General features: G+C 63.7%; 7 non-coding genes across 7 annotated transcripts; all 7 read left to right on the top strand.

The window, feature by feature from the left end:
* Nucleotides 1-2,800: 2,800 nt before the first annotated feature.
* On the top strand, nt 2,801-2,919 carry LOC142866977 (5S ribosomal RNA). The gene has a single exon (XR_012916709.1). It is a non-coding gene; the product is annotated as a 5S ribosomal RNA (ribosomal RNA).
* Nucleotides 2,920-6,463: 3,544 nt separating this feature from the next.
* On the top strand, nt 6,464-6,582 carry LOC142866976 (5S ribosomal RNA). The gene has a single exon (XR_012916708.1). It is a non-coding gene; the product is annotated as a 5S ribosomal RNA (ribosomal RNA).
* A 3,532-nt stretch (nt 6,583-10,114) lies between these two features.
* Nucleotides 10,115-10,233, top strand: LOC142866975 (5S ribosomal RNA). The gene has a single exon (XR_012916707.1). It is a non-coding gene; the product is annotated as a 5S ribosomal RNA (ribosomal RNA).
* Nucleotides 10,234-13,765: 3,532 nt separating this feature from the next.
* Nucleotides 13,766-13,884, top strand: LOC142867018 (5S ribosomal RNA). Its single transcript, XR_012916750.1, has one exon. It is a non-coding gene; the product is annotated as a 5S ribosomal RNA (ribosomal RNA).
* A 3,534-nt stretch (nt 13,885-17,418) lies between these two features.
* Nucleotides 17,419-17,537, top strand: LOC142867007 (5S ribosomal RNA). The gene has a single exon (XR_012916739.1). It is a non-coding gene; the product is annotated as a 5S ribosomal RNA (ribosomal RNA).
* A 3,535-nt stretch (nt 17,538-21,072) lies between these two features.
* LOC142866996 (5S ribosomal RNA) lies at nt 21,073-21,191 on the top strand. The gene has a single exon (XR_012916728.1). It is a non-coding gene; the product is annotated as a 5S ribosomal RNA (ribosomal RNA).
* A 3,538-nt stretch (nt 21,192-24,729) lies between these two features.
* Nucleotides 24,730-24,848, top strand: LOC142867009 (5S ribosomal RNA). Its single transcript, XR_012916741.1, has one exon. It is a non-coding gene; the product is annotated as a 5S ribosomal RNA (ribosomal RNA).
* Nucleotides 24,849-26,180: the final 1,332 nt, after the last annotated feature.

Below are 26,180 nucleotides of genomic sequence, written 5' to 3'. Positions count from 1 at the left end.
CCCATCCCCTCCCCCCACCCGCCCGACACCCACCCGATGAAGGTGATTCCTCTGTGTCCACTTAGGTGTCCATCGGTTCGTACCCATTTGCTGGTGAGCGCGAGCACGTGGTGCTCGTGTGTCCATTCTTGGGCTACCTGGCTTACTGGAACGGGTTCCAGCTCTGGCCAGGAGAACCACGAGAGGTGCCCTCTCACCGCTGCTCCTCCTAGCTGAATAGCACTCCGTGGTGTCCACGCGCCACATTTCATTTACGCACTCGTGGGTCGATGGGCACTCGGGTCGCTTCCAGGTCTTTGCGATTGTGACTTGTGCCCTGACTCTAACCCTAACCCTTACCCAGCCCGTCTCCTCCTCGGCCCCTGCCTGACTGACTCCTTCCCGCCCGGCCTGTCACCTGTCACCGTCCTCTGCCCCTGCCTGACACGCTCCTCCCCGCCCGGGCCGTCACCGTCCTCGGCCCCTGCCTGACGGGGCTCCTCCGTCGCCTGGGCCTTCCAAGGGCTTGGTGTGGACGCTGGTTCCAGGACGCCCTCCCAGGGACCCGGTAGCAGGGCGGCCGCAGCGTCTCGCGCCACCCAACCGTCCGCCGGCCGGCGGCCGGCGCTAAGTGGCCTGCGGGGGACGTGCCCCCACTGTGGGGCGGGCGCCCAGCCTGGTGTCTTCTCTGAGGCCCCGTGGCTGCTTTTCCCCCCCGCAAGGGGAGAGCCGCGGAGGTGGGGACCGCCTCCTCGTGGGGACGTACACCCAGCTCTCCACGTCGGATTCCGGGGCTCTCTGTCCTGCCAGAAGGCCCAGCTGGCCTGCGGGTCCTTAGAGTGGCAAAAACATCCGAAAACTGAGATTGAGGGTCCGGTGGTTGTCTGCACTTTTGTGCTGGGCACCCCAGGGAGGCCCGGGGGCTGGCTGGACAACGCGGTCTGCTGGGCAGGGGGGGCGGTTTGGAGGAGCAACTGATGCCCTTTGCACTTTGGGTAGCAAGTGTCTGAGGTGTCTCTGAGCCCTGCGCCATGTCGGGGGGTGGGGTGGGGGGGTGGGAGGTCGGGGGGGGGTGGAGGAGCAGGAGGAGGAGGAGGAGGAGGTGGGAAGGGCCGTGGCCTGCAGTCGTGTTCCCGGGGTGGCTTCTTCCACAGGCTGCTTGGCCTGGGCTCCCTGCACCTGGGCCTTTGGAGGACTGGCCCTGTGCTTGCCAACGCTTCCCCTGCAGGGACCCAGAGCTGGGAGGTTGCATCTCTCAGCCCTGGGTCGGGCAGAGCCCCAGCGGGCCATGCCCACAACCTCTCTCAGCACGGGTCCCCCAGAAGGCTCCTTTGGGACCAGGATTCTCTTGCGGGTGACTCTTTAAGGTCTGGCCCCTGGATGGAGGGGCACCAGGAGTAGAGGAGCAGGAAGGGGAAGGGGGTGGCCATGCGAGGGGACACTTTCAGGCCAAGTCCCAGCTTCAGCCTGATCCTCCTGGGAACCCCGGGGTGTACGTCACACCTCCTGGTTGTCCCGCTCTGAGACAAGGGCTCTGAGACAAGGAGCCGGGCTGCGCATTCCCCCAGCAGCCAGTCGTGGGCTGAGGACACCTGGGGCGTTGGGAACTCCCTGGCTTCTCCTTGGCTTAACATCTGGAGCTGCTTGTGAATCGTGCCGCCACACACACCCGAGTGCAGGTGTCTTCTGCACAGACTGCGGGCCTCGCTCTTCTGAATGCCGCTAGCTCGCCACCCACCCACGGGTGAACCTGGTCAGGGTACTTTCTCTCGGGGGCAGACTCTGATCCTGGCGGGCTACCGGTGTTTCTGTTTGCTCGTTTCTTTCTTCCATTTCCGGAAAGGCTTCCTTACTGGGTGTGGAAATCTCCTATGCCTTTCCTCGCCTATTCTGTCAGCTTTAAAATTCTCTTTCAGTTGCCACCCTCACAGATGGATTAGGAAACTCTTTCCGGTGCACTCATTAGTGAAATGACCTCAATGAAGCTGGAATCCAATATCTAATCGCCGATTTTTAGCGAGTCCACACGCCAGGGTGGTCGGGGTCCAATGCAGCCCCGGCCAGGCCCAGGCCCCTTGGACTGGGCCACAGGAGGACACAGAGGAGGGTCCCGGCCCCCACGGTCGCGTTGCCGGCAGTTCTCCAAGGGCTTGGGCGTTTTCCAGAGGTAGGAGATGGAGGGGACTGATTTCTTCAGCGCCCCACAAACCACGCCACCCCACCCATGGGACACATCCCTAGAGAGAGAGAGAGACGCCCCATACACTCGCTCCCCTCCCCCATGCGCTGTGCCCCAGCCCGGGCCCGGGGGAATAGGCGGCAGCCCACCCACAGGGTGGGGGGCGCAGCTGAAAGGGGTTGTCGGGGATGGCGGACCCTGCCTGGGGTCAAAGGGCGGGCGACCCGCGCGTGCGCAATCGGCGGCGGCGGCGGCGGCGGCGGCGGCCACGAGCTGGGGGTGGGCCAGGCGAGGAGAGGAAGGGGGCTGGAAGGTCTCCACCTTGGCGAGTCCAGCCGTGGAGGCGCATCTTGTGTGAGTGTGAGTGAGTGAGTGTGAGTGTGAGTGTGTGTGTGTGTGTGTGTGTGTGTATAGAGAGACAGCCCCCCACCCCGGCCCGCCGCTCCCTGCCCGCCCCGCCCCGCCCCGCCCCGCCCCGCCTGTCACCCCCGTCCCTCGGAGCCCGCCGGACCCGGCCGGTGAACTCAACAGGCCCGGCCCGGTGCGGGTCAGCGCCGGCGCGGGGCCTGGGGCGGGGGGAGGAGGCGGCGGGGAAGCGCAGAGAGGCTCGGCTTCTTGAGCGGGGCAGGGGCGCCCTCCGCCGTCTAGGGCCACACCACCCTGAACGCGCCCGATCTCGTCTGGTCTCGGAAGCTAAGCAGGGTCGGGCCTGGTTAGTACTTGGATGGGAGACCGCCTGGGAATACCGGGTGCCGTAGGCTTCTTCTTTTTTTTTTTTTTTTGTTTTGCCTCTTGTTCTGTCCCCTTTCTGGGAGCGAGTCGGCGGCCCGGGGTGGGGGTCACCCCCACCCTCAGCGCCCGCCGCGGTGCCTGGCGCCCCAGCCCGCACCGTGGGGCCTCCTCTTGTCCCAAGCCGCGACACCGCCGTCACGCGGCAGCATGCGTGGCTTCTGGACTGTCAGGTCTCAGACCAAAGGTCTGCTCTGTGGGAACCGACACGCTGGAGGAAACCTTGAGAGTCTGAGAGGGGAGGGAGTTCCAGAAGAAGGCCAGGATGTCATTTTGAGGGAGTATGTGACCAGAACTCGTCCCGTTGCTTTTGGGGTTCTATGGGCTACACGTAGGAATCTTTGGTGGTGGCACCTGATGTTGGGGGATCCGGAGTCACACCCAGACCTGCTCCACAGGCCTCCTTTTACTTTTCTCTTCGGATTCATTATGTTTAAAAAGTGTCTCTTATCTCTATGATTGCATTTTCTTTTCTCTCTCTTTTCAAGCAGATGATGGGAGTCCAAGTATTAAGGTGACATGTGTTGCCCGTGCCCCCCTCCCCCCTGTGTTCTTATTCATTTACCTCTGATGTTGTTCCAGCGTATTGTGGGGGTACCAATGTTAAGGTCGGGTACGTTGCCCTCTCCCAGCCTCCCCCCTCGGGTCAGAGCCTCAAGTGCGCCCATCCCCCAGTCGGTGCGCACCCACCCCATTCCTAATGGAGGTGTATGCCCATCCCCTCCCCCCACCCGCCCGACACCCACCCGATGAAGGTGATTCCTCTGTGTCCACTTAGGTGTCCATCGGTTCGTACCCATTTGCTGGTGAGCGCGAGCACGTGGTGCTCGTGTGTCCATTCTTGGGCTACCTGGCTTACTGGAACGGGTTCCAGCTCTGGCCAGGAGAACCACGAGAGGTGCCCTCTCACCGCTGCTCCTCCTAGCTGAATAGCACTCCGTGGTGTCCACGCGCCACATTTCATTTACGCACTCGTGGGTCGATGGGCACTCGGGTCGCTTCCAGGTCTTTGCGATTGTGACTTGTGCCCTGACTCTAACCCTAACAACCCTTACCCAGCCCGTCTCCTCCTCGGCCCCTGCCTGACTGACTCCTTCCCGCCCGGCCTGTCACCTGTCACCGTCCTCTGCCCCTGCCTGACACGCTCCTCCCCGCCCGGGCCGTCACCGTCCTCGGCCCCTGCCTGACGGGGCTCCTCCGTCGCCTGGGCCTTCCAAGGGCTTGGTGTGGACGCTGGTTCCAGGACGCCCTCCCAGGGACCCGGTAGCAGGGCGGCCGCAGCGTCTCGCGCCACCCAACCGTCCGCCGGCCGGCGGCCGGCGCTAAGTGGCCTGCGGGGGACGTGCCCCCACTGTGGGGCGGGCGCCCAGCCTGGTGTCTTCTCTGAGGCCCCGTGGCTGCTTTTCCCCCCCGCAAGGGGAGAGCCGCGGAGGTGGGGACCGCCTCCTCGTGGGGACGTACACCCAGCTCTCCACGTCGGATTCCGGGGCTCTCTGTCCTGCCAGAAGGCCCAGCTGGCCTGCGGGTCCTTAGAGTGGCAAAAACATCCGAAAACTGAGATTGAGGGTCCGGTGGTTGTCTGCACTTTTGTGCTGGGCACCCCAGGGAGGCCCGGGGGCTAGCTGGACAACGCGGTCTGCTGGGCAGGGGGGGCGGTTTGGAGGAGCAACTGATGCCCTTTGCACTTTGGGTAGCAAGTGTCTGAGGTGTCTCTGAGCCCTGCGCCATGTCGGGGGGTGGGGTGGGGGGGTGGGAGGTCGGGGGGGGGTGGAGGAGCAGGAGGAGGAGGAGGAGGAGGTGGGAAGGGCCGTGGCCTGCAGTCGTGTTCCCGGGGTGGCTTCTTCCACAGGCTGCTTGGCCTGGGCTCCCTGCACCTGGGCCTTTGGAGGACTGGCCCTGTGCTTGCCAACGCTTCCCCTGCAGGGACCCAGAGCTGGGAGGTTGCATCTCTCAGCCCTGGGTCGGGCAGAGCCCCAGCGGGCCATGCCCACAACCTCTCTCAGCACGGGTCCCCCAGAAGGCTCCTTTGGGACCAGGATTCTCTTGCGGGTGACTCTTTAAGGTCTGGCCCCTGGATGGAGGGGCACCAGGAGTAGAGGAGCAGGAAGGGGAAGGGGGTGGCCATGCGAGGGGACACTTTCAGGCCAAGTCCCAGCTTCAGCCTGATCCTCCTGGGAACCCCGGGGTGTACGTCACACCTCCTGGTTGTCCCGCTCTGAGACAAGGGCTCTGAGACAAGGAGCCGGGCTGCGCATTCCCCCAGCAGCCAGTCGTGGGCTGAGGACACCTGGGGCGTTGGGAACTCCCTGGCTTCTCCTTGGCTTAACATCTGGAGCTGCTTGTGAATCGTGCCGCCACACACACCCGAGTGCAGGTGTCTTCTGCACAGACTGCGGGCCTCGCTCTTCTGAATGCCGCTAGCTCGCCACCCACCCACGGGTGAACCTGGTCAGGGTACTTTCTCTCGGGGGCAGACTCTGATCCTGGCGGGCTACCGGTGTTTCTGTTTGCTCGTTTCTTTCTTCCATTTCGGGAAAGGCTTCCTTACTGGGTGTGGAAATCTCCTATGCCTTTCCTCGCCTATTCTGTCAGCTTTAAAATTCTCTTTCAGTTGCCACCCTCACAGATGGATTAGGAAACTCTTTCCGGTGCACTCATTAGTGAAATGACCTCAATGAAGCTGGAATCCAATATCTAATCGCCGATTTTTAGCGAGTCCACACGCCAGGGTGGTCGGGGTCCAATGCAGCCCCGGCCAGGCCCAGGCCCCTTGGACTGGGCCACAGGAGGACACAGAGGAGGGTCCCGGCCCCCACGGTCGCGTTGCCGGCAGTTCTCCAAGGGCTTGGGCGTTTTCCAGAGGTAGGAGATGGAGGGGACTGATTTCTTCAGCGCCCCACAAACCACGCCACCCCACCCATGGGACACATCCCTAGAGAGAGAGAGAGACGCCCCATACACTCGCTCCCCTCCCCCATGCGCTGTGCCCCAGCCCGGGCCCGGGGGAATAGGCGGCAGCCCACCCACAGGGTGGGGGGCGCAGCTGAAAGGGGTTGTCGGGGATGGCGGACCCTGCCTGGGGTCAAAGGGCGGGCGACCCGCGCGTGCGCAATCGGCGGCGGCGGCGGCGGCGGCGGCGGCCACGAGCTGGGGGTGGGCCAGGCGAGGAGAGGAAGGGGGCTGGAAGGTCTCCACCTTGGCGAGTCCAGCCGTGGAGGCGCATCTTGTGTGAGTGTGAGTGAGTGAGTGTGAGTGTGAGTGTGTGTGTGTGTGTGTGTGTGTGTATAGAGAGACAGCCCCCCACCCCGGCCCGCCGCTCCCTGCCCGCCCCGCCCCGCCCCGCCCCGCCCCGCCTGTCACCCCCGTCCCTCGGAGCCCGCCGGACCCGGCCGGTGAACTCAACAGGCCCGGCCCGGTGCGGGTCAGCGCCGGCGCGGGGCCTGGGGCGGGGGGAGGAGGCGGCGGGGAAGCGCAGAGAGGCTCGGCTTCTTGAGCGGGGCAGGGGCGCCCTCCGCCGTCTAGGGCCACACCACCCTGAACGCGCCCGATCTCGTCTGGTCTCGGAAGCTAAGCAGGGTCGGGCCTGGTTAGTACTTGGATGGGAGACCGCCTGGGAATACCGGGTGCCGTAGGCTTCTTCTTTTTTTTTTTTTTGTTTTGCCTCTTGTTCTGTCCCCTTTCTGGGAGCGAGTCGGCGGCCCGGGGTGGGGGTCACCCCCACCCTCAGCGCCCGCCGCGGTGCCTGGCGCCCCAGCCCGCACCGTGGGGCCTCCTCTTGTCCCAAGCCGCGACACCGCCGTCACGCGGCAGCATGCGTGGCTTCTGGACTGTCAGGTCTCAGACCAAAGGTCTGCTCTGTGGGAACCGACACGCTGGAGGAAACCTTGAGAGTCTGAGAGGGGAGGGAGTTCCAGAAGAAGGCCAGGATGTCATTTTGAGGGAGTATGTGACCAGAACTCGTCCCGTTGCTTTTGGGGTTCTATGGGCTACACGTAGGAATCTTTGGTGGTGGCACCTGATGTTGGGGGATCCGGAGTCACACCCAGACCTGCTCCACAGGCCTCCTTTTACTTTTCTCTTCGGATTCATTATGTTTAAAAAGTGTCTCTTATCTCTATGATTGCATTTTCTTTTCTCTCTCTTTTCAAGCAGATGATGGGAGTCCAAGTATTAAGGTGACATGTGTTGCCCGTGCCCCCCTCCCCCCTGTGTTCTTATTCATTTACCTCTGATGTTGTTCCAGCGTATTGTGGGGGTACCAATGTTAAGGTCGGGTACGTTGCCCTCTCCCAGCCTCCCCCCTCGGGTCAGAGCCTCAAGTGCGCCCATCCCCCAGTCGGTGCGCACCCACCCCATTCCTAATGGAGGTGTATGCCCATCCCCTCCCCCCACCCGCCCGACACCCACCCGATGAAGGTGATTCCTCTGTGTCCACTTAGGTGTCCATCGGTTCGTACCCATTTGCTGGTGAGCGCGAGCACGTGGTGCTCGTGTGTCCATTCTTGGGCTACCTGGCTTACTGGAACGGGTTCCAGCTCTGGCCAGGAGAACCACGAGAGGTGCCCTCTCACCGCTGCTCCTCCTAGCTGAATAGCACTCCGTGGTGTCCACGCGCCACATTTCATTTACGCACTCGTGGGTCGATGGGCACTCGGGTCGCTTCCAGGTCTTTGCGATTGTGACTTGTGCCCTGACTCTAACCCTAACCCTTACCCAGCCCGTCTCCTCCTCGGCCCCTGCCTGACTGACTCCTTCCCGCCCGGCCTGTCACCTGTCACCGTCCTCTGCCCCTGCCTGACACGCTCCTCCCCGCCCGGGCCGTCACCGTCCTCGGCCCCTGCCTGACGGGGCTCCTCCGTCGCCTGGGCCTTCCAAGGGCTTGGTGTGGACGCTGGTTCCAGGACGCCCTCCCAGGGACCCGGTAGCAGGGCGGCCGCAGCGTCTCGCGCCACCCAACCGTCCGCCGGCCGGCGGCCGGCGCTAAGTGGCCTGCGGGGGACGTGCCCCCACTGTGGGGCGGGCGCCCAGCCTGGTGTCTTCTCTGAGGCCCCGTGGCTGCTTTTCCCCCCCGCAAGGGGAGAGCCGCGGAGGTGGGGACCGCCTCCTCGTGGGGACGTACACCCAGCTCTCCACGTCGGATTCCGGGGCTCTCTGTCCTGCCAGAAGGCCCAGCTGGCCTGCGGGTCCTTAGAGTGGCAAAAACATCCGAAAACTGAGATTGAGGGTCCGGTGGTTGTCTGCACTTTTGTGCTGGGCACCCCAGGGAGGCCCGGGGGCTAGCTGGACAACGCGGTCTGCTGGGCAGGGGGGGCGGTTTGGAGGAGCAACTGATGCCCTTTGCACTTTGGGTAGCAAGTGTCTGAGGTGTCTCTGAGCCCTGCGCCATGTCGGGGGGTGGGGTGGGGGGGTGGGAGGTCGGGGGGGGGGTGGAGGAGCAGGAGGAGGAGGAGGAGGAGGTGGGAAGGGCCGTGGCCTGCAGTCGTGTTCCCGGGGTGGCTTCTTCCACAGGCTGCTTGGCCTGGGCTCCCTGCACCTGGGCCTTTGGAGGACTGGCCCTGTGCTTGCCAACGCTTCCCCTGCAGGGACCCAGAGCTGGGAGGTTGCATCTCTCAGCCCTGGGTCGGGCAGAGCCCCAGCGGGCCATGCCCACAACCTCTCTCAGCACGGGTCCCCCAGAAGGCTCCTTTGGGACCAGGATTCTCTTGCGGGTGACTCTTTAAGGTCTGGCCCCTGGATGGAGGGGCACCAGGAGTAGAGGAGCAGGAAGGGGAAGGGGGTGGCCATGCGAGGGGACACTTTCAGGCCAAGTCCCAGCTTCAGCCTGATCCTCCTGGGAACCCCGGGGTGTACGTCACACCTCCTGGTTGTCCCGCTCTGAGACAAGGGCTCTGAGACAAGGAGCCGGGCTGCGCATTCCCCCAGCAGCCAGTCGTGGGCTGAGGACACCTGGGGCGTTGGGAACTCCCTGGCTTCTCCTTGGCTTAACATCTGGAGCTGCTTGTGAATCGTGCCGCCACACACACCCGAGTGCAGGTGTCTTCTGCACAGACTGCGGGCCTCGCTCTTCTGAATGCCGCTAGCTCGCCACCCACCCACGGGTGAACCTGGTCAGGGTACTTTCTCTCGGGGGCAGACTCTGATCCTGGCGGGCTACCGGTGTTTCTGTTTGCTCGTTTCTTTCTTCCATTTCCGGAAAGGCTTCCTTACTGGGTGTGGAAATCTCCTATGCCTTTCCTCGCCTATTCTGTCAGCTTTAAAATTCTCTTTCAGTTGCCACCCTCACAGATGGATTAGGAAACTCTTTCCGGTGCACTCATTAGTGAAATGACCTCAATGAAGCTGGAATCCAATATCTAATCGCCGATTTTTAGCAAGTCCACACGCCAGGGTGGTCGGGGTCCAATGCAGCCCCGGCCAGGCCCAGGCCCCTTGGACTGGGCCACAGGAGGACACAGAGGAGGGTCCCGGCCCCCACGGTCGCGTTGCCGGCAGTTCTCCAAGGGCTTGGGCGTTTTCCAGAGGTAGGAGATGGAGGGGACTGATTTCTTCAGCGCCCCACAAACCACGCCACCCCACCCATGGGACACATCCCTAGAGAGAGAGAGAGACGCCCCATACACTCGCTCCCCTCCCCCATGCGCTGTGCCCCAGCCCGGGCCCGGGGGAATAGGCGGCAGCCCACCCACAGGGTGGGGGGCGCAGCTGAAAGGGGTTGTCGGGGATGGCGGACCCTGCCTGGGGTCAAAGGGCGGGCGACCCGCGCGTGCGCAATCGGCGGCGGCGGCGGCGGCGGCGGCGGCCACGAGCTGGGGGTGGGCCAGGCGAGGAGAGGAAGGGGGCTGGAAGGTCTCCACCTTGGCGAGTCCAGCCGTGGAGGCGCATCTTGTGTGAGTGTGAGTGAGTGAGTGTGAGTGTGTGTGTGTGTGTGTGTGTGTATAGAGAGACAGCCCCCCACCCCGGCCCGCCGCTCCCTGCCCGCCCCGCCCCGCCCCGCCCCGCCCCGCCTGTCACCCCCGTCCCTCGGAGCCCGCCGGACCCGGCCGGTGAACTCAACAGGCCCGGCCCGGTGCGGGTCAGCGCCGGCGCGGGGCCTGGGGCGGGGGGAGGAGGCGGCGGGGAAGCGCAGAGAGGCTCGGCTTCTTGAGCGGGGCAGGGGCGCCCTCCGCCGTCTAGGGCCACACCACCCTGAACGCGCCCGATCTCGTCTGGTCTCGGAAGCTAAGCAGGGTCGGGCCTGGTTAGTACTTGGATGGGAGACCGCCTGGGAATACCGGGTGCCGTAGGCTTCTTCTTTTTTTTTTTTTTGTTTTGCCTCTTGTTCTGTCCCCTTTCTGGGAGCGAGTCGGCGGCCCGGGGTGGGGGTCACCCCCACCCTCAGCGCCCGCCGCGGTGCCTGGCGCCCCAGCCCGCACCGTGGGGCCTCCTCTTGTCCCAAGCCGCGACACCGCCGTCACGCGGCAGCATGCGTGGCTTCTGGACTGTCAGGTCTCAGACCAAAGGTCTGCTCTGTGGGAACCGACACGCTGGAGGAAACCTTGAGAGTCTGAGAGGGGAGGGAGTTCCAGAAGAAGGCCAGGATGTCATTTTGAGGGAGTATGTGACCAGAACTCGTCCCGTTGCTTTTGGGGTTCTATGGGCTACACGTAGGAATCTTTGGTGGTGGCACCTGATGTTGGGGGATCCGGAGTCACACCCAGACCTGCTCCACAGGCCTCCTTTTACTTTTCTCTTCGGATTCATTATGTTTAAAAAGTGTCTCTTATCTCTATGATTGCATTTTCTTTTCTCTCTCTTTTCAAGCAGATGATGGGAGTCCAAGTATTAAGGTGACATGTGTTGCCCGTGCCCCCCTCCCCCCTGTGTTCTTATTCATTTACCTCTGATGTTGTTCCAGCGTATTGTGGGGGTACCAATGTTAAGGTCGGGTACGTTGCCCTCTCCCAGCCTCCCCCCTCGGGTCAGAGCCTCAAGTGCGCCCATCCCCCAGTCGGTGCGCACCCACCCCATTCCTAATGGAGGTGTATGCCCATCCCCTCCCCCCACCCGCCCGACACCCACCCGATGAAGGTGATTCCTCTGTGTCCACTTAGGTGTCCATCGGTTCGTACCCATTTGCTGGTGAGCGCGAGCACGTGGTGCTCGTGTGTCCATTCTTGGGCTACCTGGCTTACTGGAACGGGTTCCAGCTCTGGCCAGGAGAACCACGAGAGGTGCCCTCTCACCGCTGCTCCTCCTAGCTGAATAGCACTCCGTGGTGTCCACGCGCCACATTTCATTTACGCACTCGTGGGTCGATGGGCACTCGGGTCGCTTCCAGGTCTTTGCGATTGTGACTTGTGCCCTGACTCTAACCCTAACCCTTACCCAGCCCGTCTCCTCCTCGGCCCCTGCCTGACTGACTCCTTCCCGCCCGGCCTGTCACCTGTCACCGTCCTCTGCCCCTGCCTGACACGCTCCTCCCCGCCCGGGCCGTCACCGTCCTCGGCCCCTGCCTGACGGGGCTCCTCCGTCGCCTGGGCCTTCCAAGGGCTTGGTGTGGACGCTGGTTCCAGGACGCCCTCCCAGGGACCCGGTAGCAGGGCGGCCGCAGCGTCTCGCGCCACCCAACCGTCCGCCGGCCGGCGGCCGGCGCTAAGTGGCCTGCGGGGGACGTGCCCCCACTGTGGGGCGGGCGCCCAGCCTGGTGTCTTCTCTGAGGCCCCGTGGCTGCTTTTCCCCCCCGCAAGGGGAGAGCCGCGGAGGTGGGGACCGCCTCCTCGTGGGGACGTACACCCAGCTCTCCACGTCGGATTCCGGGGCTCTCTGTCCTGCCAGAAGGCCCAGCTGGCCTGCGGGTCCTTAGAGTGGCAAAAACATCCGAAAACTGAGATTGAGGGTCCGGTGGTTGTCTGCACTTTTGTGCTGGGCACCCCAGGGAGGCCCGGGGGCTAGCTGGACAACGCGGTCTGCTGGGCAGGGGGGGCGGTTTGGAGGAGCAACTGATGCCCTTTGCACTTTGGGTAGCAAGTGTCTGAGGTGTCTCTGAGCCCTGCGCCATGTCGGGGGGTGGGGTGGGGGGGTGGGAGGTCGGGGGGGGGGTGGAGGAGCAGGAGGAGGAGGAGGAGGAGGTGGGAAGGGCCGTGGCCTGCAGTCGTGTTCCCGGGGTGGCTTCTTCCACAGGCTGCTTGGCCTGGGCTCCCTGCACCTGGGCCTTTGGAGGACTGGCCCTGTGCTTGCCAACGCTTCCCCTGCAGGGACCCAGAGCTGGGAGGTTGCATCTCTCAGCCCTGGGTCGGGCAGAGCCCCAGCGGGCCATGCCCACAACCTCTCTCAGCACGGGTCCCCCAGAAGGCTCCTTTGGGACCAGGATTCTCTTGCGGGTGACTCTTTAAGGTCTGGCCCCTGGATGGAGGGGCACCAGGAGTAGAGGAGCAGGAAGGGGAAGGGGGTGGCCATGCGAGGGGACACTTTCAGGCCAAGTCCCAGCTTCAGCCTGATCCTCCTGGGAACCCCGGGGTGTACGTCACACCTCCTGGTTGTCCCGCTCTGAGACAAGGGCTCTGAGACAAGGAGCCGGGCTGCGCATTCCCCCAGCAGCCAGTCGTGGGCTGAGGACACCTGGGGCGTTGGGAACTCCCTGGCTTCTCCTTGGCTTAACATCTGGAGCTGCTTGTGAATCGTGCCGCCACACACACCCGAGTGCAGGTGTCTTCTGCACAGACTGCGGGCCTCGCTCTTCTGAATGCCGCTAGCTCGCCACCCACCCACGGGTGAACCTGGTCAGGGTACTTTCTCTCGGGGGCAGACTCTGATCCTGGCGGGCTACCGGTGTTTCTGTTTGCTCGTTTCTTTCTTCCATTTCCGGAAAGGCTTCCTTACTGGGTGTGGAAATCTCCTATGCCTTTCCTCGCCTATTCTGTCAGCTTTAAAATTCTCTTTCAGTTGCCACCCTCACAGATGGATTAGGAAACTCTTTCCGGTGCACTCATTAGTGAAATGACCTCAATGAAGCTGGAATCCAATATCTAATCGCCGATTTTTAGCAAGTCCACACGCCAGGGTGGTCGGGGTCCAATGCAGCCCCGGCCAGGCCCAGGCCCCTTGGACTGGGCCACAGGAGGACACAGAGGAGGGTCCCGGCCCCCACGGTCGCGTTGCCGGCAGTTCTCCAAGGGCTTGGGCGTTTTCCAGAGGTAGGAGATGGAGGGGACTGATTTCTTCAGCGCCCCACAAACCACGCCACCCCACCCATGGGACACATCCCTAGAGAGAGAGAGAGACGCCCCATACACTCGCTCCCCTCCCCCATGCGCTGTGCCCCAGCCCGGGCCCGGGGGAATAGGCGGCAGCCCACCCACAGGGTGGGGGGCGCAGCTGAAAGGGGTTGTCGGGGATGGCGGACCCTGCCTGGGGTCAAAGGGCGGGCGACCCGCGCGTGCGCAATCGGCGGCGGCGGCGGCGGCGGCGGCGGCCACGAGCTGGGGGTGGGCCAGGCGAGGAGAGGAAGGGGGCTGGAAGGTCTCCACCTTGGCGAGTCCAGCCGTGGAGGCGCATCTTGTGTGAGTGTGAGTGAGTGAGTGTGAGTGTGTGTGTGTGTGTGTGTGTGTATAGAGAGACAGCCCCCCACCCCGGCCCGCCGCTCCCTGCCCGCCCCGCCCCGCCCCGCCCCGCCCCGCCTGTCACCCCCGTCCCTCGGAGCCCGCCGGACCCGGCCGGTGAACTCAACAGGCCCGGCCCGGTGCGGGTCAGCGCCGGCGCGGGGCCTGGGGCGGGGGGAGGAGGCGGCGGGGAAGCGCAGAGAGGCTCGGCTTCTTGAGCGGGGCAGGGGCGCCCTCCGCCGTCTAGGGCCACACCACCCTGAACGCGCCCGATCTCGTCTGGTCTCGGAAGCTAAGCAGGGTCGGGCCTGGTTAGTACTTGGATGGGAGACCGCCTGGGAATACCGGGTGCCGTAGGCTTCTTCTTTTTTTTTTTTTTGTTTTGCCTCTTGTTCTGTCCCCTTTCTGGGAGCGAGTCGGCGGCCCGGGGTGGGGGTCACCCCCACCCTCAGCGCCCGCCGCGGTGCCTGGCGCCCCAGCCCGCACCGTGGGGCCTCCTCTTGTCCCAAGCCGCGACACCGCCGTCACGCGGCAGCATGCGTGGCTTCTGGACTGTCAGGTCTCAGACCAAAGGTCTGCTCTGTGGGAACCGACACGCTGGAGGAAACCTTGAGAGTCTGAGAGGGGAGGGAGTTCCAGAAGAAGGCCAGGATGTCATTTTGAGGGAGTATGTGACCAGAACTCGTCCCGTTGCTTTTGGGGTTCTATGGGCTACACGTAGGAATCTTTGGTGGTGGCACCTGATGTTGGGGGATCCGGAGTCACACCCAGACCTGCTCCACAGGCCTCCTTTTACTTTTCTCTTCGGATTCATTATGTTTAAAAAGTGTCTCTTATCTCTATGATTGCATTTTCTTTTCTCTCTCTTTTCAAGCAGATGATGGGAGTCCAAGTATTAAGGTGACATGTGTTGCCCGTGCCCCCCTCCCCCCTGTGTTCTTATTCATTTACCTCTGATGTTGTTCCAGCGTATTGTGGGGGTACCAATGTTAAGGTCGGGTACGTTGCCCTCTCCCAGCCTCCCCCCTCGGGTCAGAGCCTCAAGTGCGCCCATCCCCCAGTCGGTGCGCACCCACCCCATTCCTAATGGAGGTGTATGCCCATCCCCTCCCCCCACCCGCCCGACACCCACCCGATGAAGGTGATTCCTCTGTGTCCACTTAGGTGTCCATCGGTTCGTACCCATTTGCTGGTGAGCGCGAGCACGTGGTGCTCGTGTGTCCATTCTTGGGCTACCTGGCTTACTGGAACGGGTTCCAGCTCTGGCCAGGAGAACCACGAGAGGTGCCCTCTCACCGCTGCTCCTCCTAGCTGAATAGCACTCCGTGGTGTCCACGCGCCACATTTCATTTACGCACTCGTGGGTCGATGGGCACTCGGGTCGCTTCCAGGTCTTTGCGATTGTGACTTGTGCCCTGACTCTAACCCTAACCCTTACCCAGCCCGTCTCCTCCTCGGCCCCTGCCTGACTGACTCCTTCCCGCCCGGCCTGTCACCTGTCACCGTCCTCTGCCCCTGCCTGACACGCTCCTCCCCGCCCGGGCCGTCACCGTCCTCGGCCCCTGCCTGACGGGGCTCCTCCGTCGCCTGGGCCTTCCAAGGGCTTGGTGTGGACGCTGGTTCCAGGACGCCCTCCCAGGGACCCGGTAGCAGGGCGGCCGCAGCGTCTCGCGCCACCCAACCGTCCGCCGGCCGGCGGCCGGCGCTAAGTGGCCTGCGGGGGACGTGCCCCCACTGTGGGGCGGGCGCCCAGCCTGGTGTCTTCTCTGAGGCCCCGTGGCTGCTTTTCCCCCCCGCAAGGGGAGAGCCGCGGAGGTGGGGACCGCCTCCTCGTGGGGACGTACACCCAGCTCTCCACGTCGGATTCCGGGGCTCTCTGTCCTGCCAGAAGGCCCAGCTGGCCTGCGGGTCCTTAGAGTGGCAAAAACATCCGAAAACTGAGATTGAGGGTCCGGTGGTTGTCTGCACTTTTGTGCTGGGCACCCCAGGGAGGCCCGGGGGCTAGCTGGACAACGCGGTCTGCTGGGCAGGGGGGGCGGTTTGGAGGAGCAACTGATGCCCTTTGCACTTTGGGTAGCAAGTGTCTGAGGTGTCTCTGAGCCCTGCGCCATGTCGGGGGGTGGGGTGGGGGGGTGGGAGGTCGGGGGGGGGGTGGAGGAGCAGGAGGAGGAGGAGGAGGAGGTGGGAAGGGCCGTGGCCTGCAGTCGTGTTCCCGGGGTGGCTTCTTCCACAGGCTGCTTGGCCTGGGCTCCCTGCACCTGGGCCTTTGGAGGACTGGCCCTGTGCTTGCCAACGCTTCCCCTGCAGGGACCCAGAGCTGGGAGGTTGCATCTCTCAGCCCTGGGTCGGGCAGAGCCCCAGCGGGCCATGCCCACAACCTCTCTCAGCACGGGTCCCCCAGAAGGCTCCTTTGGGACCAGGATTCTCTTGCGGGTGACTCTTTAAGGTCTGGCCCCTGGATGGAGGGGCACCAGGAGTAGAGGAGCAGGAAGGGGAAGGGGGTGGCCATGCGAGGGGACACTTTCAGGCCAAGTCCCAGCTTCAGCCTGATCCTCCTGGGAACCCCGGGGTGTACGTCACACCTCCTGGTTGTCCCGCTCTGAGACAAGGGCTCTGAGACAAGGAGCCGGGCTGCGCATTCCCCCAGCAGCCAGTCGTGGGCTGAGGACACCTGGGGCGTTGGGAACTCCCTGGCTTCTCCTTGGCTTAACATCTGGAGCTGCTTGTGAATCGTGCCGCCACACACACCCGAGTGCAGGTGTCTTCTGCACAGACTGCGGGCCTCGCTCTTCTGAATGCCGCTAGCTCGCCACCCACCCACGGGTGAACCTGGTCAGGGTACTTTCTCTCGGGGGCAGACTCTGATCCTGGCGGGCTACCGGTGTTTCTGTTTGCTCGTTTCTTTCTTCCATTTCGGGAAAGGCTTCCTTACTGGGTGTGGAAATCTCCTATGCCTTTCCTCGCCTATTCTGTCAGCTTTAAAATTCTCTTTCAGTTGCCACCCTCACAGATGGATTAGGAAACTCTTTCCGGTGCACTCATTAGTGAAATGACCTCAATGAAGCTGGAATCCAATATCTAATCGCCGATTTTTAGCGAGTCCACACGCCAGGGTGGTCGGGGTCCAATGCAGCCCCGGCCAGGCCCAGGCCCCTTGGACTGGGCCACAGGAGGACACAGAGGAGGGTCCCGGCCCCCACGGTCGCGTTGCCGGCAGTTCTCCAAGGGCTTGGGCGTTTTCCAGAGGTAGGAGATGGAGGGGACTGATTTCTTCAGCGCCCCACAAACCACGCCACCCCACCCATGGGACACATCCCTAGAGAGAGAGAGAGACGCCCCATACACTCGCTCCCCTCCCCCATGCGCTGTGCCCCAGCCCGGGCCCGGGGGAATAGGCGGCAGCCCACCCACAGGGTGGGGGGCGCAGCTGAAAGGGGTTGTCGGGGATGGCGGACCCTGCCTGGGGTCAAAGGGCGGGCGACCCGCGCGTGCGCAATCGGCGGCGGCGGCGGCGGCGGCGGCGGCCACGAGCTGGGGGTGGGCCAGGCGAGGAGAGGAAGGGGGCTGGAAGGTCTCCACCTTGGCGAGTCCAGCCGTGGAGGCGCATCTTGTGTGAGTGTGAGTGAGTGAGTGTGAGTGTGAGTGTGTGTGTGTGTGTGTGTATAGAGAGACAGCCCCCCACCCCGGCCCGCCGCTCCCTGCCCGCCCCGCCCCGCCCCGCCCCGCCCCGCCTGTCACCCCCGTCCCTCGGAGCCCGCCGGACCCGGCCGGTGAACTCAACAGGCCCGGCCCGGTGCGGGTCAGCGCCGGCGCGGGGCCTGGGGCGGGGGGAGGAGGCGGCGGGGAAGCGCAGAGAGGCTCGGCTTCTTGAGCGGGGCAGGGGCGCCCTCCGCCGTCTAGGGCCACACCACCCTGAACGCGCCCGATCTCGTCTGGTCTCGGAAGCTAAGCAGGGTCGGGCCTGGTTAGTACTTGGATGGGAGACCGCCTGGGAATACCGGGTGCCGTAGGCTTCTTCTTTTTTTTTTTTTTGTTTTGCCTCTTGTTCTGTCCCCTTTCTGGGAGCGAGTCGGCGGCCCGGGGTGGGGGTCACCCCCACCCTCAGCGCCCGCCGCGGTGCCTGGCGCCCCAGCCCGCACCGTGGGGCCTCCTCTTGTCCCAAGCCGCGACACCGCCGTCACGCGGCAGCATGCGTGGCTTCTGGACTGTCAGGTCTCAGACCAAAGGTCTGCTCTGTGGGAACCGACACGCTGGAGGAAACCTTGAGAGTCTGAGAGGGGAGGGAGTTCCAGAAGAAGGCCAGGATGTCATTTTGAGGGAGTATGTGACCAGAACTCGTCCCGTTGCTTTTGGGGTTCTATGGGCTACACGTAGGAATCTTTGGTGGTGGCACCTGATGTTGGGGGATCCGGAGTCACACCCAGACCTGCTCCACAGGCCTCCTTTTACTTTTCTCTTCGGATTCATTATGTTTAAAAAGTGTCTCTTATCTCTATGATTGCATTTTCTTTTCTCTCTCTTTTCAAGCAGATGATGGGAGTCCAAGTATTAAGGTGACATGTGTTGCCCGTGCCCCCCTCCCCCCTGTGTTCTTATTCATTTACCTCTGATGTTGTTCCAGCGTATTGTGGGGGTACCAATGTTAAGGTCGGGTACGTTGCCCTCTCCCAGCCTCCCCCCTCGGGTCAGAGCCTCAAGTGCGCCCATCCCCCAGTCGGTGCGCACCCACCCCATTCCTAATGGAGGTGTATGCCCATCCCCTCCCCCCACCCGCCCGACACCCACCCGATGAAGGTGATTCCTCTGTGTCCACTTAGGTGTCCATCGGTTCGTACCCATTTGCTGGTGAGCGCGAGCACGTGGTGCTCGTGTGTCCATTCTTGGGCTACCTGGCTTACTGGAACGGGTTCCAGCTCTGGCCAGGAGAACCACGAGAGGTGCCCTCTCACCGCTGCTCCTCCTAGCTGAATAGCACTCCGTGGTGTCCACGCGCCACATTTCATTTACGCACTCGTGGGTCGATGGGCACTCGGGTCGCTTCCAGGTCTTTGCGATTGTGACTTGTGCCCTGACTCTAACCCTAACCCTTACCCAGCCCGTCTCCTCCTCGGCCCCTGCCTGACTGACTCCTTCCCGCCCGGCCTGTCACCTGTCACCGTCCTCTGCCCCTGCCTGACACGCTCCTCCCCGCCCGGGCCGTCACCGTCCTCGGCCCCTGCCTGACGGGGCTCCTCCGTCGCCTGGGCCTTCCAAGGGCTTGGTGTGGACGCTGGTTCCAGGACGCCCTCCCAGGGACCCGGTAGCAGGGCGGCCGCAGCGTCTCGCGCCACCCAACCGTCCGCCGGCCGGCGGCCGGCGCTAAGTGGCCTGCGGGGGACGTGCCCCCACTGTGGGGCGGGCGCCCAGCCTGGTGTCTTCTCTGAGGCCCCGTGGCTGCTTTTCCCCCCCGCAAGGGGAGAGCCGCGGAGGTGGGGACCGCCTCCTCGTGGGGACGTACACCCAGCTCTCCACGTCGGATTCCGGGGCTCTCTGTCCTGCCAGAAGGCCCAGCTGGCCTGCGGGTCCTTAGAGTGGCAAAAACATCCGAAAACTGAGATTGAGGGTCCGGTGGTTGTCTGCACTTTTGTGCTGGGCACCCCAGGGAGGCCCGGGGGCTAGCTGGACAACGCGGTCTGCTGGGCAGGGGGGGCGGTTTGGAGGAGCAACTGATGCCCTTTGCACTTTGGGTAGCAAGTGTCTGAGGTGTCTCTGAGCCCTGCGCCATGTCGGGGGGTGGGGTGGGGGGGTGGGAGGTCGGGGGGGGGTGGAGGAGCAGGAGGAGGAGGAGGAGGAGGTGGGAAGGGCCGTGGCCTGCAGTCGTGTTCCCGGGGTGGCTTCTTCCACAGGCTGCTTGGCCTGGGCTCCCTGCACCTGGGCCTTTGGAGGACTGGCCCTGTGCTTGCCAACGCTTCCCCTGCAGGGACCCAGAGCTGGGAGGTTGCATCTCTCAGCCCTGGGTCGGGCAGAGCCCCAGCGGGCCATGCCCACAACCTCTCTCAGCACGGGTCCCCCAGAAGGCTCCTTTGGGACCAGGATTCTCTTGCGGGTGACTCTTTAAGGTCTGGCCCCTGGATGGAGGGGCACCAGGAGTAGAGGAGCAGGAAGGGGAAGGGGGTGGCCATGCGAGGGGACACTTTCAGGCCAAGTCCCAGCTTCAGCCTGATCCTCCTGGGAACCCCGGGGTGTACGTCACACCTCCTGGTTGTCCCGCTCTGAGACAAGGGCTCTGAGACAAGGAGCCGGGCTGCGCATTCCCCCAGCAGCCAGTCGTGGGCTGAGGACACCTGGGGCGTTGGGAACTCCCTGGCTTCTCCTTGGCTTAACATCTGGAGCTGCTTGTGAATCGTGCCGCCACACACACCCGAGTGCAGGTGTCTTCTGCACAGACTGCGGGCCTCGCTCTTCTGAATGCCGCTAGCTCGCCACCCACCCACGGGTGAACCTGGTCAGGGTACTTTCTCTCGGGGGCAGACTCTGATCCTGGCGGGCTACCGGTGTTTCTGTTTGCTCGTTTCTTTCTTCCATTTCGGGAAAGGCTTCCTTACTGGGTGTGGAAATCTCCTATGCCTTTCCTCGCCTATTCTGTCAGCTTTAAAATTCTCTTTCAGTTGCCACCCTCACAGATGGATTAGGAAACTCTTTCCGGTGCACTCATTAGTGAAATGACCTCAATGAAGCTGGAATCCAATATCTAATCGCCGATTTTTAGCGAGTCCACACGCCAGGGTGGTCGGGGTCCAATGCAGCCCCGGCCAGGCCCAGGCCCCTTGGACTGGGCCACAGGAGGACACAGAGGAGGGTCCCGGCCCCCACGGTCGCGTTGCCGGCAGTTCTCCAAGGGCTTGGGCGTTTTCCAGAGGTAGGAGATGGAGGGGACTGATTTCTTCAGCGCCCCACAAACCACGCCACCCCACCCATGGGACACATCCCTAGAGAGAGAGAGAGACGCCCCATACACTCGCTCCCCTCCCCCATGCGCTGTGCCCCAGCCCGGGCCCGGGGGAATAGGCGGCAGCCCACCCACAGGGTGGGGGGCGCAGCTGAAAGGGGTTGTCGGGGATGGCGGACCCTGCCTGGGGTCAAAGGGCGGGCGACCCGCGCGTGCGCAATCGGCGGCGGCGGCGGCGGCGGCGGCGGCCACGAGCTGGGGGTGGGCCAGGCGAGGAGAGGAAGGGGGCTGGAAGGTCTCCACCTTGGCGAGTCCAGCCGTGGAGGCGCATCTTGTGTGAGTGTGAGTGAGTGAGTGTGAGTGTGAGTCTGTGTGTGTGTGTGTGTGTATAGAGAGACAGCCCCCCACCCCGGCCCGCCGCTCCCTGCCCGCCCCGCCCCGCCCCGCCCCGCCCCGCCTGTCACCCCCGTCCCTCGGAGCCCGCCGGACCCGGCCGGTGAACTCAACAGGCCCGGCCCGGTGCGGGTCAGCGCCGGCGCGGGGCCTGGGGCGGGGGGAGGAGGCGGCGGGGAAGCGCAGAGAGGCTCGGCTTCTTGAGCGGGGCAGGGGCGCCCTCCGCCGTCTAGGGCCACACCACCCTGAACGCGCCCGATCTCGTCTGGTCTCGGAAGCTAAGCAGGGTCGGGCCTGGTTAGTACTTGGATGGGAGACCGCCTGGGAATACCGGGTGCCGTAGGCTTCTTCTTTTTTTTTTTTTTGTTTTGCCTCTTGTTCTGTCCCCTTTCTGGGAGCGAGTCGGCGGCCCGGGGTGGGGGTCACCCCCACCCTCAGCGCCCGCCGCGGTGCCTGGCGCCCCAGCCCGCACCGTGGGGCCTCCTCTTGTCCCAAGCCGCGACACCGCCGTCACGCGGCAGCATGCGTGGCTTCTGGACTGTCAGGTCTCAGACCAAAGGTCTGCTCTGTGGGAACCGACACGCTGGAGGAAACCTTGAGAGTCTGAGAGGGGAGGGAGTTCCAGAAGAAGGCCAGGATGTCATTTTGAGGGAGTATGTGACCAGAACTCGTCCCGTTGCTTTTGGGGTTCTATGGGCTACACGTAGGAATCTTTGGTGGTGGCACCTGATGTTGGGGGATCCGGAGTCACACCCAGACCTGCTCCACAGGCCTCCTTTTACTTTTCTCTTCGGATTCATTATGTTTAAAAAGTGTCTCTTATCTCTATGATTGCATTTTCTTTTCTCTCTCTTTTCAAGCAGATGATGGGAGTCCAAGTATTAAGGTGACATGTGTTGCCCGTGCCCCCCTCCCCCCTGTGTTCTTATTCATTTACCTCTGATGTTGTTCCAGCGTATTGTGGGGGTACCAATGTTAAGGTCGGGTACGTTGCCCTCTCCCAGCCTCCCCCCTCGGGTCAGAGCCTCAAGTGCGCCCATCCCCCAGTCGGTGCGCACCCACCCCATTCCTAATGGAGGTGTATGCCCATCCCCTCCCCCCACCCGCCCGACACCCACCCGATGAAGGTGATTCCTCTGTGTCCACTTAGGTGTCCATCGGTTCGTACCCATTTGCTGGTGAGCGCGAGCACGTGGTGCTCGTGTGTCCATTCTTGGGCTACCTGGCTTACTGGAACGGGTTCCAGCTCTGGCCAGGAGAACCACGAGAGGTGCCCTCTCACCGCTGCTCCTCCTAGCTGAATAGCACTCCGTGGTGTCCACGCGCCACATTTCATTTACGCACTCGTGGGTCGATGGGCACTCGGGTCGCTTCCAGGTCTTTGCGATTGTGACTTGTGCCCTGACTCTAACCCTAACCCTTACCCAGCCCGTCTCCTCCTCGGCCCCTGCCTGACTGACTCCTTCCCGCCCGGCCTGTCACCTGTCACCGTCCTCTGCCCCTGCCTGACACGCTCCTCCCCGCCCGGGCCGTCACCGTCCTCGGCCCCTGCCTGACGGGGCTCCTCCGTCGCCTGGGCCTTCCAAGGGCTTGGTGTGGACGCTGGTTCCAGGACGCCCTCCCAGGGACCCGGTAGCAGGGCGGCCGCAGCGTCTCGCGCCACCCAACCGTCCGCCGGCCGGCGGCCGGCGCTAAGTGGCCTGCGGGGGACGTGCCCCCACTGTGGGGCGGGCGCCCAGCCTGGTGTCTTCTCTGAGGCCCCGTGGCTGCTTTTCCCCCCCGCAAGGGGAGAGCCGCGGAGGTGGGGACCGCCTCCTCGTGGGGACGTACACCCAGCTCTCCACGTCGGATTCCGGGGCTCTCTGTCCTGCCAGAAGGCCCAGCTGGCCTGCGGGTCCTTAGAGTGGCAAAAACATCCGAAAACTGAGATTGAGGGTCCGGTGGTTGTCTGCACTTTTGTGCTGGGCACCCCAGGGAGGCCCGGGGGCTGGCTGGACAACGCGGTCTGCTGGGCAGGGGGGGGGTTTGGAGGAGCAACTGATGCCCTTTGCACTTTGGGTAGCAAGTGTCTGAGGTGTCTCTGAGCCCTGCGCCATGTCGGGGGGTGGGGTGGGGGGGTGGGAGGTCGGGGGGGGGTGGAGGAGCAGGAGGAGGAGGAGGAGGAGGTGGGAAGGGCCGTGGCCTGCAGTCGTGTTCCCGGGGTGGCTTCTTCCACAGGCTGCTTGGCCTGGGCTCCCTGCACCTGGGCCTTTGGAGGACTGGCCCTGTGCTTGCCAACGCTTCCCCTGCAGGGACCCAGAGCTGGGAGGTTGCATCTCTCAGCCCTGGGTCGGGCAGAGCCCCAGCGGGCCATGCCCACAACCTCTCTCAGCACGGGTCCCCCAGAAGGCTCCTTTGGGACCAGGATTCTCTTGCGGGTGACTCTTTAAGGTCTGGCCCCTGGATGGAGGGGCACCAGGAGTAGAGGAGCAGGAAGGGGAAGGGGGTGGCCATGCGAGGGGACACTTTCAGGCCAAGTCCCAGCTTCAGCCTGATCCTCCTGGGAACCCCGGGGTGTACGTCACACCTCCTGGTTGTCCCGCTCTGAGACAAGGGCTCTGAGACAAGGAGCCGGGCTTCGCATTCCCCCAGCAGCCAGTCGTGGGCTGAGGACACCTGGGGCGTTGGGAACTCCCTGGCTTCTCCTTGGCTTAACATCTGGAGCTGCTTGTGAATCGTGCCGCCACACACACCCGAGTGCAGGTGTCTTCTGCACAGACTGCGGGCCTCGCTCTTCTGAATGCCGCTAGCTCGCCACCCACCCACGGGTGAACCTGGTCAGGGTACTTTCTCTCGGGGGCAGACTCTGATCCTGGCGGGCTACCGGTGTTTCTGTTTGCTCGTTTCTTTCTTCCATTTCGGGAAGGGCTTCCTTACTGGGTGTGGAAATCTCCTATGCCTTTCCTCGCCTATTCTGTCAGCTTTAAAATTCTCTTTCAGTTGCCACCCTCACAGATGGATTAGGAAACTCTTTCCGGTGCACTCATTAGTGAAATGACCTCAATGAAGCTGGAATCCAATATCTAATCGCCGATTTTTAGCGAGTCCACACGCCAGGGTGGTCGGGGTCCAATGCAGCCCCGGCCAGGCCCAGGCCCCTTGGACTGGGCCACAGGAGGACACAGAGGAGGGTCCCGGCCCCCACGGTCGCGTTGCCGGCAGTTCTCCAAGGGCTTGGGCGTTTTCCAGAGGTAGGAGATGGAGGGGACTGATTTCTTCAGCGCCCCACAAACCACGCCACCCCACCCATGGGACACATCCCTAGAGAGAGAGAGAGACGCCCCATACACTCGCTCCCCTCCCCCATGCGCTGTGCCCCAGCCCGGGCCCGGGGGAATAGGCGGCAGCCCACCCACAGGGTGGGGGGCGCAGCTGAAAGGGGTTGTCGGGGATGGCGGACCCTGCCTGGGGTCAAAGGGCGGGCGACCCGCGCGTGCGCAATCGGCGGCGGCGGCGGCGGCGGCGGCGGCCACGAGCTGGGGGTGGGCCAGGCGAGGAGAGGAAGGGGGCTGGAAGGTCTCCACCTTGGCGAGTCCAGCCGTGGAGGCGCATCTTGTGTGAGTGTGAGTGAGTGAGTGTGAGTGTGAGTGTGTGTGTGTGTGTGTGTGTGTGTATAGAGAGACAGCCCCCCACCCCGGCCCGCCGCTCCCTGCCCGCCCCGCCCCGCCCCGCCCCGCCCCGCCTGTCACCCCCGTCCCTCGGAGCCCGCCGGACCCGGCCGGTGAACTCAACAGGCCCGGCCCGGTGCGGGTCAGCGCCGGCGCGGGGCCTGGGGCGGGGGGAGGAGGCGGCGGGGAAGCGCAGAGAGGCTCGGCTTCTTGAGCGGGGCAGGGGCGCCCTCCGCCGTCTAGGGCCACACCACCCTGAAGGCGCCCGATCTCGTCTGGTCTCGGAAGCTAAGCAGGGTCGGGCCTGGTTAGTACTTGGATGGGAGACCGCCTGGGAATACCGGGTGCCGTAGGCTTCTTCTTTTTTTTTTTTTTGTTTTGCCTCTTGTTCTGTCCCCTTTCTGGGAGCGAGTCGGCGGCCCGGGGTGGGGGTCACCCCCACCCTCAGCGCCCGCCGCGGTGCCTGGCGCCCCAGCCCGCACCGTGGGGCCTCCTCTTGTCCCAAGCCGCGACACCGCCGTCACGCGGCAGCATGCGTGGCTTCTGGACTGTCAGGTCTCAGACCAAAGGTCTGCTCTGTGGGAACCGACACGCTGGAGGAAACCTTGAGAGTCTGAGAGGGGAGGGAGTTCCAGAAGAAGGCCAGGATGTCATTTTGAGGGAGTATGTGACCAGAACTCGTCCCGTTGCTTTTGGGGTTCTATGGGCTACACGTAGGAATCTTTGGTGGTGGCACCTGATGTTGGGGGATCCGGAGTCACACCCAGACCTGCTCCACAGGCCTCCTTTTACTTTTCTCTTCGGATTCATTATGTTTAAAAAGTGTCTCTTATCTCTATGATTGCATTTTCTTTTCTCTCTCTTTTCAAGCAGATGATGGGAGTCCAAGTATTAAGGTGACATGTGTTGCCCGTGCCCCCCTCCCCCCTGTGTTCTTATTCATTTACCTCTGATGTTGTTCCAGCGTATTGTGGGGGTACCAATGTTAAGGTCGGGTACGTTGCCCTCTCCCAGCCTCCCCCCTCGGGTCAGAGCCTCAAGTGCGCCCATCCCCCAGTCGGTGCGCACCCACCCCATTCCTAATGGAGGTGTATGCCCATCCCCTCCCCCCACCCGCCCGACACCCACCCGATGAAGGTGATTCCTCTGTGTCCACTTAGGTGTCCATCGGTTCGTACCCATTTGCTGGTGAGCGCGAGCACGTGGTGCTCGTGTGTCCATTCTTGGGCTACCTGGCTTACTGGAACGGGTTCCAGCTCTGGCCAGGAGAACCACGAGAGGTGCCCTCTCACCGCTGCTCCTCCTAGCTGAATAGCACTCCGTGGTGTCCACGCGCCACATTTCATTTACGCACTCGTGGGTCGATGGGCACTCGGGTCGCTTCCAGGTCTTTGCGATTGTGACTTGTGCCCTGACTCTAACCCTAACCCTTACCCAGCCCGTCTCCTCCTCGGCCCCTGCCTGACTGACTCCTTCCCGCCCGGCCTGTCACCTGTCACCGTCCTCTGCCCCTGCCTGACACGCTCCTCCCCGCCCGGGCCGTCACCGTCCTCGGCCCCTGCCTGACGGGGCTCCTCCGTCGCCTGGGCCTTCCAAGGGCTTGGTGTGGACGCTGGTTCCAGGACGCCCTCCCAGGAACCCGGTAGCAGGGCGGCCGCAGCGTCTCGCGCCACCCAACCGTCCGCCGG

Source organism: Microcebus murinus, unplaced genomic scaffold (genome assembly GCF_040939455.1).
Source record: "Microcebus murinus isolate Inina unplaced genomic scaffold, M.murinus_Inina_mat1.0 scaf009_hap2_Mmur4.0, whole genome shotgun sequence".
Classification (NCBI taxonomy): domain Eukaryota; kingdom Metazoa; phylum Chordata; class Mammalia; order Primates; family Cheirogaleidae; genus Microcebus; species Microcebus murinus.
The sequence above is the reverse complement of the archived record's forward strand: the minus strand, read 5'-3'. Positions and strand labels throughout refer to the sequence as shown.